An 11,447-nucleotide genomic window follows, 5' to 3' on the forward strand; every position below is an offset into this window, starting at 1 on the left:
TATGATCAAATTTTATGGAGTGATGGGTTTAGCAGGAACTGGCAAGCCGGCGTAAAATTTGCCATATATTCATGATTAGCAGGAACTGCACACCTAGCTAGCTAACTCTCAACCTTAAAATCTTAAATAAACTGGGACTCTAAGCATATCCCAGATCTTGTCTAAGCATCTTCAGAAAAAAAACCTTCTGCAATTCCCTAGTCATCCATAATCAGGCAATGGTCACTTATACATCAAGCGAAGGATTTAATTGTTCTTATTGCTGAATTACCTTGCTTCTGGGGATATCGCCTTGTGAAAGAGCACAAGAAAGCAAATATGGACATGAAAATGTGAAGACTGAACATTTTTCGTTTATAACTGATGAACATTAAAACATTTAAATACATCGAATGGGAAAGTGAATAGTAGTTCACCCTGTAATACAAGATTACAAATGCCGGTACAACTCTGCAGAAAAATTGTGACATACTTTGCCTTTGTCCACATCGTTTCACAGTAAAGAGAACTAATAACTAATTAACTGAAACCGGAACCAGTGTCAAAATTCAAGAATCACTACTTATGTTATTATGGGGAAGACTATGAATATGTGAAGTATAGGCAGACCTTGGCCGGAAGAAGCAATAATATGAGGGATCATTCGAGCTCCAGCAAGCAAACACATTCGATATGAGGAGTGTGAGGGAACATTTCTACTGTTTGTAAGCTTTCAAGTTTGTAACATCCTTTTATATTTTTCTCTTCCCGCACGATATCTCTTACTAGCACTTGCAAAGGATAAGACTGATAAAAACAAAAAAAAAATAGCGCCTGTTTTACGTACCATACCATGGCAAAGATAATCAAGGTCACGAGCACAGGTTGCAGGATTACAAGACACATAAATAAGGCGTGGTGCCCTTAGCTTCAGAAGATATTTTATCAACTTCAAGTGCATACCAGGACGATTTGGATCTGCAAGAGTTTACACAGAGTCATGTTACTATATCGAAATATGGCAATTCATCTATGGGTCATGGCTTTGCAATATCCAGAGGACGTGAGCAACTATGTAGAATCGTAGATGCACAAATAAAAAATCATAATGAGCAACAAGATAACCTGAAATGACAATGTCTGGCCTAGGAAACTGATCACCAATATTATCAGTGATTTTAGTGAGGTCTCCTTGGATAAATGTAGCATTGCTGATGCCATTATTCTCAGCATTTCAGCGAGCATCTGAAATGGATTGAGGAACCATTTCATAGCCATAAACATGTTTCACCCTGGCAGCGGGAAAACCCGACAGCTTGATTAGTCGCCAACAAGATAAGAGATTACTAATTGCAAAAATCGCTAAAAAAAGAGATATTTACTTTTTGGCAAGTGTCAGACCAATGGTCCCAGTTCCACAAAACAGGTCAAGAACAACTTCTGAGCCATCTCCTCTAAGGCCAGCACATTCTTCAATAAGCCTATATAGAACCTCTGCCTGGAAAGGAAAATATATTGCAGTTTATTTACTTTTCCTCGCACACATTTTCTTCAGGAAAATATAAAAGATCTTCCTTGACAATTAGTAGATAAAAAGTAGGAGTTCCTACATAATGTTGTACCTGGTAAGTATTTGTCTGGAAGAAAGAGTTTGCTGATATTTGAGAAGTAATACCACGTAAGGCTTCCGAAATGGAAGATTTCCCATATAAGATGTATTCTGCTTCCCCAACTGATGTGTTACCAACTGAAGTGTTAACATTATTGATGATGCTTACCTGTCCATTATAAAGCAAATAAATGAGATAAATTTTTCCTAAATCATGACTGCAGGAGGAACAGAAGAGAGGGTACAGAAACAAATAATAGAGTAAAATTACAAACCACTTCAGAATAGATGAAATCTTGTCGACAAGAGGGTTTAGAAGCTCCGGCTTGTAGGAAGAAGTGACAAAATTAACCATGAGCTCAGGCGATCCAGTCTTGACATCACTGAAACAGAAATCATAATAATAACGAGTCTTATTAGTAGTAACATAAACGTGCATCTGACAGTATACAAAAACAAAAACGCTTTCAATCTGATAAACCTACTAAAAATCTAAAGTCAGTAACAACAGCTGAGCTAGGATATCTTGTAGTTAGTATATACCTGCCCGTCCTAAGCATAAGGTGTTTAAGAAACCCAACATGTTTATGAACACAATAAGGAGAAAGGCCAAGCTCTGGATCCCTCCAGCAATCTTGAACAATTGCAAGAACCTACAATTGACAATCAAACACTATAACTTTAGAATTAGATTGCAATTTAGATCACAGTAAAGAAGAATGCCATGAAAATCAATACAGGGGTTCATATGACAAAAAAAGCAAAGCTGAAGAAGTGTGGAGAAAAAGAGAGTCATTAACAAAAGAAGAACAAAAGCTACAGGCATTATTTTGACACCAACGATTTACTTGCTGCTGGTTCTCTGTTACGTGCTGACATATATGAAAGAACTACCCAGGTATTAAGTGGTACTAGAGATTGGTGTAGCAGTGGACGTAAGGGTGTCTCAAGAGTTTGATTACATTTCTAATTTTAATTGGAAGAAAAAACTACAAAATCAAGTCGTATATTTCTCGTTCGCTCTTCTAGGGCAAAAGCAGTAATAATACTAATAAACAACTACCTCAAAGTCCTTGACTCCCAATACACAATAAGCCCTGCCTATGTCCGCATACCATCCAACCCACAATTCCAGTAAGATAGAAGACCACTAGTTCACGAGTAACCCGAAGTTAAATTAAAAAAAATTTAGTCTATATACATGGTAGATTGATCCTAAATTTAGAGGCACGTGCAAAGTAAGTAACAATAACTCCGCCTACAGTGATCTTAACACTTGGCATAAGCCTCAAATCGTAGAAATTAGACCGCGATGTTCAGATGTCAAGACTATATAATTGAACTTGTTTCTGGAGGCAAAGGGTATAGATACGAAATTTTAATGTTTCAACATTTTAACCGTACAGTATTAGCAGCCTCACTTTGTAATAAGCATTTTTGAACATTGAGGACTTTATCAAAAAATCCTGAAGCATGTAATCCCAATGCGTAGTCATTGACACCCTCTTGCCTTTCATGCAATTCCTCCACAGGGAGCCACTTTTGAGTACCAAAAGAAAATTCCATCTGCAGAATGTTAAGAATAAACAGGAAACGAGATTCAAACCCAATAAAAAATCAATATAACAAGAGTAGTTCACTGTATAGATGACCAAACAAGGCAGTTACGGTAATTAAACTGAATATCGCGAGGAACAATAGGCTTCATCACATTAGCAAATTCCAGGTCATTTGCAGAAAAGTTCCCAACATGAATCACCAACTCATGAACTTGTTGTTCTTTAGCTCTAACTTGAGCCTCATACGACAAATTCTGCATTTTACAACCTCCACAAGCTGATGCATACTCACACTGCGCCTCAACCAAATCATTGTGAGGAGTAATAGTCCTTAACTTCTGCACCTACAAAATTCAACAAAAAACAAAGTCCATACGTCAGTTTTCACTCAGGTCTTACATCAAACAATTGATACACTCAAAATTAGCATTTTCAGCTGAAAACCCCAGAGACGTACTAACTAACCTCGGCATAACTTCCTTTCTTACGAGTAACACGACCAATGGAACGTTCTCCAGGAAAAGCACGATCGCACATTACAACAAACCCAGTTTCTTCAACTTTACAAACACCTTTTCCTTTAAATCCTAAGCTTTCACAGACAAGTTCTAATGTCTGATTCTTCTTTGGGAAAAAAGATGAAGGTTTAGTCTTGGGAGAAGTACTACTATTACTAGTACTGATTGAAGGCCGTAACTCTTCATCTTCTTCTTTACTTTTTTTCTCAACTGAAAGAGAAGCACAACAATTAAAAGAAGAAGAAGAAGTTGTACGGTATTTCTGAAACCCGATAAGAGAATTTAGGCGCTGAAACCATAATTGGGAAGAACTGCCATTGCAGTCCCTGTGTTTTTCAGAGAAGGAAGAGGCAAAAGAAAAAGAAAAATGGAGCTATTTGGTTTTTCGGGTGGAGATAAGGGTCTTTCCGTCATTTTTGTTCTAATTTGACTGAGTAATCTTACCTCGGAACCGGATCAACCGACTCATCCACAAGAAATGGAAAAATGGCTGAACTATTCATGATAATCCATTCTATCTATTCTATGCCAACTACCCTTACTCTAGGGTAGTGAAGCTGCAAAATTTTTGGACCATTTTACCCTTAACATTATAACACGAAAATAAAAGTGAAAATGTTATATGAGGACTGAATGGTAATTTATAAATCTGAAAATCATAATCTCCATTTTGCAATTAAATGTTCGGATCCGATCATCATTTCTCCAACCCATTAACCCGTATTTAATTCGAAATTTTAGCACACATTCATAGAGTTGTGATTGGAAGCAGAGATTACACGGATGCGCTCATATAGATCAAAATCTTGAGAAACAAAATCAATTACGAAGAATCTTGGTACTCTATCCAGCTATCTACAAGAAGTTAGCAGCACTAGAAAATCATCAAAATCGACGTACAAGCAAAACCCATATCTAAGCATCTTTTTATCTATAAGAGTGGAGGAGTATGTGAGAGAACTTAAGAAAACTTAGGGCCTGTTTGGTAGTGTTTTCCAAAACAGTTTTCACTTTTCAAAAACAGGGAAAACAGAAAACAATGAGAAAACGTGTTTGGTAGCAGTTTTTCTAAAAACGTTTTTTACTCGTTTTTTGTTTTCGAAAACACCTAAAATGAAAACAACATTTCATCGTTTTCATCGTTTTCATTTTTTCCTTCTTCTCCTTCAGAAACGAGCATAGAATTTCCCAGAGGAGGTGGGTTGATTTTGTTTTCATGATCATTTTCATGATTTTGTTTCGATTTCTTTTAGGCTATTAGTGAATCTCCCTTTGGACTAATCGGGTGTATGATTTGAAGCAGATGGGTTGATTGATTTGGTATCAAGTTCTAGGGTTTGCAACAATTTTTAGGTACGAATATCTATTTCAATTTCTGGGTTGCATGTATGATTTCTTTTCGATTTCTCTACGGTTATTAGCTAATCCCCTTTTGGAATAATGGGTATATGATTTGAAACAAATGTATTGATTGATTTGGTATACGGTTATTAGAAACCACCATTCCTGCATCTTTTAATTGTTTGTATATTACTGCAGATTCGATTCATAGTGTTGCAAAACAGACAAGGGAAAACTCGTCTTGCAAAGTACTACGTTCCTCTTGAAGAATCTCAGAAGCACAAGGTTGAATACGAGGTAATCTATCGTTCATATCTGGGCAGTTAAATTGCTCCTAATCTAGAATTTAATGATTCTGTAATACATATTGTTAGTCATATTCCATAAATAAAAGTCTATGTTACATGTTCAGGGTTCGACTTTCAGTTCTAGCTGTTTTGTTTCATGTACCACTAAACATGTTATTAGTGATGGTAATGAAATTAGGAGTACCCGGTGTAGCAATGGCATCAGTGTTAACAAATTTGAATATGGTGATTTTGATGTCTGGTTATATTTACATATCGGAAAGATGTAAATTAAAATGGACATTTGGGTTTAAGAATGTGATTAGTGGGTTAGGTCCATTGTTGAAATTGGCTATACCAAGTTGTTTAGGGATTTGTCTTGAATGGTGGTGGTATGAGATTATGATTGTCTTGGCTGGGTATTTGCCTAATCCTACTATTGCTGTTGCTGCCACTGCTATTCTCATCATACCACTAGCTTGATGTACACTGTTCCTATGGGTTTAGCTGCTTGTGTTTCTACCAGGGGAAGTAAAAATTTACCCCGGTGTAGCAATGGGGATAACTAATTTGGGCATGTCTTCTTTCTTAAACAACTGAAAGGTAGGAAATAATGTACACCATCTTAGGACTGAAACAATCTATATCCAAAAAAACAAATTCAAATGTCGTAAGGTACAAGTTCCGCTTTAATTTTGCTTAATTACTCTGTAATCATGGAATTTTGCAGTATGTGACCTTGATGTTGTGAGTAAAATTTCACATTAATTTTCATTATAAGCATTCCCCTTAACAATTTTTTTGTGGATTTAAGTAAAATTACATGTGAAAAGCCGCCCAACCCTCCATGGCAGGAGTTGTTCAAGAAGAACTTGCAATTGTATCTTTTATGAATTATTATTAGTGTATTTCTTTGTAAATGATCAACAAATGCATACTCTACCCATATTGCCTTATGTTAATTGGGGTATTACAGGCAATGTCTAATCATGGGTACGAGATATGTCTACTTGGATCCTGAACAAAACTAGATAGCATTTGTACTTGGATTTCGTTGAGTTTAGTTACGATTAGCCTTCGAGCCTGGGGTTTTTCAATGATTGACTACTGCATGCTGACTGTCATCAACTCCTTGACCATATAAATCAACTTAACATGGATGTTTGTAGGTAGAAGAATATGCCATTTGTGTTCTTTATACTGTGGCTTTTTGAAGGCTCACTTAGGAAGATGGGGATAGCTACACTTAAGCTTATGAAGGGGATTTTTGGGAATGGGAGATGGATACATTTTCTAAAACTAGGGATCCTTACTGGCTACTGTTATTACAATTCTTTTTTTTTTCTTACGTAAGTACCATGTGGTGGACTACACTGAATTTTTAGGATCATTCGTACGTCATTTTATCTGGGAGTTTATTAACAACTAGTTGTAAATGTCAGTAGCACCATTTTCATGACTAAATCAGCAGGTTGCTTGATATTTCTCTTGCTTTACAACTGATCTAAGCCTGGACAGCAATGCATAAATTATTTAAGCAACACAATGATTTATTTTTTTTCTATTTAAGTAAACATGTTTTGATTTTGCATAATATGTTTAATCTTGTTGCCTTAAAATTCCGAGTTATGTGATTTTGCATACCTGTGAGCTTTAAAGTTTTATACAGTATGTATGTAGAAAAAAAGATGGCTTCTCTATCAAGTGATGATAACGTAGATGATATCCGCACATGGCCACAGTATATTGTGGATTACTTTGTTCAATTGGTTCATGATGAGGCCAAAAATGGGTTACAAACCACTACATTGGAGAAGAAGAAATGGGGAGAAATAGATAATGCTCTCTTTGCTAAGTTTGGTAAGAGATACAACATTCCTAAGTTGAAAGCTAAATTCAATCGACTGCGTATAGAGCATAGGGAATTTGCAAGGTTAGTGAGTGATACTGGTATGGGTTGGGATCTAGTTGCAAACACGGTCACTGCAAGTGATGATGCTTGGAAGCGTTACTTGAAGGTATGCGCATAAATGTTTACACTAAGATATTTACTTGTACATAATATAGGTACATAATATAGGTCAAGAGTATAATGCATGTGTAACTTTCCCAAATGCAGAAATATCCTGGTGCAAAATCCTTCCGTAAAAAGGGGTTATACAATTATTATATGCTTGGGGAGATATTTAATAGCACAACAACATCTGGAAGCATGTCTAATGCATCAACACGGTCTCCTCCTGACTCAGACACCGAAAGAGACTTGGAAACAGAATTCCTTGGAAAAGGGGTACATGTAGAACCCGCTAGATCTGGAGACACGAGTCACCCTTCATCACACACACAATCAAACATACAGATACGTGCTTTAGAACTTCCTATTGATCTTCCTCAGCGAAAGGCGACTAAATCATCAAGGTTTGATGATGCACTTGTAGCATGGACTGAAAATCTTAAAGTTAAAGCTGAAGTAACAAAAGCGAAGGCTGAACGTAAGAAGGATAAGTAAGTAACATCTCCTCTTTGTACCAGCACCGAGATATCATCTATTGAAGATTGTATGGATATATTGGAGAACATGGAAGGAGTGGAAGATGATGTATATCTCAAAGCCATTGACAAGTTCAGAAACCCCGACTATAGGAGAATTTTTAAGAAAATGAAAGAATCAAGGAGAATTATGTGTCTTAAGAGTTTGTAATATGTTTTTTTTTTCTTAGAAACTGAACTCGGTTAAGGGTTGTTGAGTGTTGTGATTTAGAACTTGAAGTTACACTGTGACACAATATTTATGTTAATGTGAGCTTGGTTTTGTGTGATTTGCTTTTTTTGATAGTAATTAGTAATGGGTTTATGTTGATATCAGTAAAATTTTCTTTTTTATTGTTATTCATTTTTCTTGTAATAACAATATGTATTTGCTTTGTGTAGGGACTGTACCAAAGGGAGTATTGGAAGAGATTTGGTTGTTCACTGGCATATCAAAAAATCCAGGTATGTAGCTTTACTTTTCCATTGTTTCTAGCTTAAATCTATGAATAGAACATTCATCATTCGCCACTGCACATCATCAGGACAAATGTAGGATCAATAGAAAATCCCTTGCCATTCTCTGTAATCAGTGTAGGATCAATAGAAAAATGAAAAATATCATTCTCTGTAAGAAATATACGTGTACGGTACCATGTAAACTTGCTATAGATATACCATTTCCATTATATAAAAAGGACTAGTTCTGTTAGACTCGAAGCATCACAATTCTCTCATTAGTGTTAGCTATTTACCCGCATTTGAGAGAAAAACTTCATTAGAAGTGTGTGTGGAGATTATAGAAATGGAGATAGAAGAAATAGGTAGCATTCCTCCATTGCCACTTTTATCATTAAATCACATTTCGTTGTTGTGTAGATCCCTGAAACTTTTGTTGATAGAAAATCTCATAAAACACTGTTGTTGTGTTGCTTTGTTATTTGGATGATCCAAAACTTTGGCGCATATGTTTTGGTCTCTAATGGCAGGGGGGACATTGTCCTTCTTTTCAATTGCGCGTGCGTGTCAAATATAAATCGAACTATTTAATTGCGCGTGCGTATATCTCTTCTATGCAGTGTTGGTCCAGTATTTCCATCAGCTTCTCGCTACTGTGTTTTTGTTTGTAAACAAAATATCATCAGTAATAATACTAGTAGAGATCAAAAACCATAAAAATAAAGACAGTGTAAATCATAAGAATATTAGAGAAAGTGTGTGCACCTTATTGAGGATGGGATATTTATTATAATCATTTATCTTTTGCATCGGGCAGTAATACTCTTGTGTTTTACCAGATATTTAAATGGAATCCAGGGATACAAGTTCATCATGTGACTCATCCTCAGACTCGGAAGATTCGTTTATGGAATTGCTTATGGTTAAGGAGTTGCATAAGCGTTATATTAAGATACCAATGATGACATTAGTGCTTAGTGGGCGAGAGTTTATTTTGGAGTTACTGAATGGACATCCAAGACGAATGTACAACTTGATGAGAATGGATCCTTCTACATTTATGATGTTGTGTTCAACTTTAAGGACCAATGAATTTTTACAATGACTTCTTACAAGATGATAGGCACTCCTATTTATGTAATGTTATTGAACGTTGTTTTGGAGTATGGAAAAGTAGGTTTCCAATATTGAAATGCATGCCAAATTATCCACTTCGCAGACAAAGACTCATTCCCGTTGCATGTTGTACTTTACACAACTTCATTCGCTTAAATTCAAGGAATGAGGAACTGTTTAGTCAATTCATGGCAGAAGATCTTCTAGTAGCAGATGAAGAAAGTTCAAGTACTGGTCAAAAAAGCACAGCAATTGACATTGATGTAAGCGCATCGAATATTGAGCTGATGAATAATGTTAGAGATGACATAGAAGGGACAATGTGGATTTATCATCAACGCCGACATCACCACCAACGCCTTTAGCTTATACAAATATGTAAAATTGTTGTTATGTGTAAAACATTTGTGCAAGCTCATAACTACTTTTTGAATTGTTAGTTTTAACATATAACTAATTTTAAAAAATATGTTTTTGAAAACAGCCATACCAAACAGCTTTTAGAAAATGAAAACAATGAAAAAGGGTCTGTTTAAAAAACAGTAGAAAACTATTTTTGAAAACTGTTTTTGAAAATGCTACCAAACAGGCTCTTAAAGTTTCGATGTTGACCCGCTCGATCTAATTGTAAAACTCTCTAATGGTCAACGATTGATGAAAGGTGCATCCTGCAGAACATAGTAACTTTAACTTGAGACAAAAGAAATAAAATGAAAGTAGCCGTGAATGAGAAAGAAGTAGTTGTTGGAATGGTGGTGCCGATGCCGCAATGGAACTGGGAGGGAGGAGAAGCTAAAGAGGGTTAGTTTTAGCTTTCTTCTTGGGAGAATTCAAGAACTTTTTAAAGTGCCATATCACCCTTCGAATGCGAAAATGCTTCTAACATGTGAACCGGGGACGTCCTATGGGTAGTGCCACCCTTTCAAATGAAGGAGTGCACTACCAATTTGAGCAGATTAGAGGCTCCTATGGGTAGTCTTTACCCACTTTTCCCCCAAACGCGTTCATGCATTCGTTCAACTGGATGAGGGGTTGTTAGTGAAACACTAGACGGGGGACGGTCCTCGTTAAATTTGGAACTTTTTGAACGAGATAATTAGTTTTTTTAGGTTTTTTTTTTTGAAAGGGGAAAGTCCCCCGTTTTAGGAATTTTTTTAGTTTATTTGACGGGGGAAAGTCCCCAGTTTTACGAGTTTTTTTTTTTTTGACGGGGAAAGTCCCCGTCTAAATAGGCTTTTTAGTTTTTTTTAACGGGGGAAAGTCCCCCATTTAGTGTTCCCATTCATTTTTTCCCATAATGGCTTCACTCGATCATATGAACGAGTCGAACGAGTTAATCTTCATTTTTGGACTACCCATAGGATATGCTCAACAAATACACATGTTTACATCCCTGTATGTATGATTAAGGTAGAGTGTTACGTGTTTTATGCTATACCTAGAACGTGGACGTCATAAAAAAATTATTCTCTCTTTTCTCAGGCACACACTATTATTCTCTCCCCTGTGACAACGTTCATGTAAGTCTTCCATGTCCAATATGTTTATAAGAACTACTCAATGTTTCTCCATTTTTTTTCCACAAAGGTTTGACATGATGACCGAATCAAAAATTCGATCCGCTTATAAAGGATGAATACCAATGTTCTAGTGAGCCTACCAAGTTTCCAACACTTAGGTTAAGGGAGATTTAAGGAGAAACAAATTCTCCTCAAATTCCACAACCACACTTGCAATAAACATAAATCATTATGCTTAAGTTTAAAGAGTACTCTCTCATGTTTGGTTGTTATTCTCAAAAATATCATATATGAGAACAGCCTACTTAAATTTCATTCAAAATTTCTTCAAGTATTCATAAAAAAATATTACATATATATACTAAAACCAACCAATACCTTCTCGTCGAAAAGGTTTTATATCGACTTTAATGATAGCCACAAAGGATACATCCTAAGATCGATCTTCATATGTATACTAATGTAACTCACCACAAAGATGGTATTTATTGTCGTAGCATACATATGAGATAATTATCAATACTTCTTTA

At 35.9% G+C, this 11,447-nt stretch overlaps 1 pseudogene; it reads right to left on the reverse strand.

Annotated features, from left to right (window-relative positions):
• Positions 1 to 346: 346 nt before the first annotated feature.
• On the reverse strand, positions 347 to 4,256 carry LOC113351747 (annotated as a pseudogene).
• Between the last annotated feature and the right edge of the window lie 7,191 nt (positions 4,257 to 11,447).

The sequence above is a fragment of the Papaver somniferum genome, chromosome 2, assembly GCF_003573695.1.
Source record: "Papaver somniferum cultivar HN1 chromosome 2, ASM357369v1, whole genome shotgun sequence".
NCBI lineage: Eukaryota > Viridiplantae > Streptophyta > Magnoliopsida > Ranunculales > Papaveraceae > Papaver > Papaver somniferum.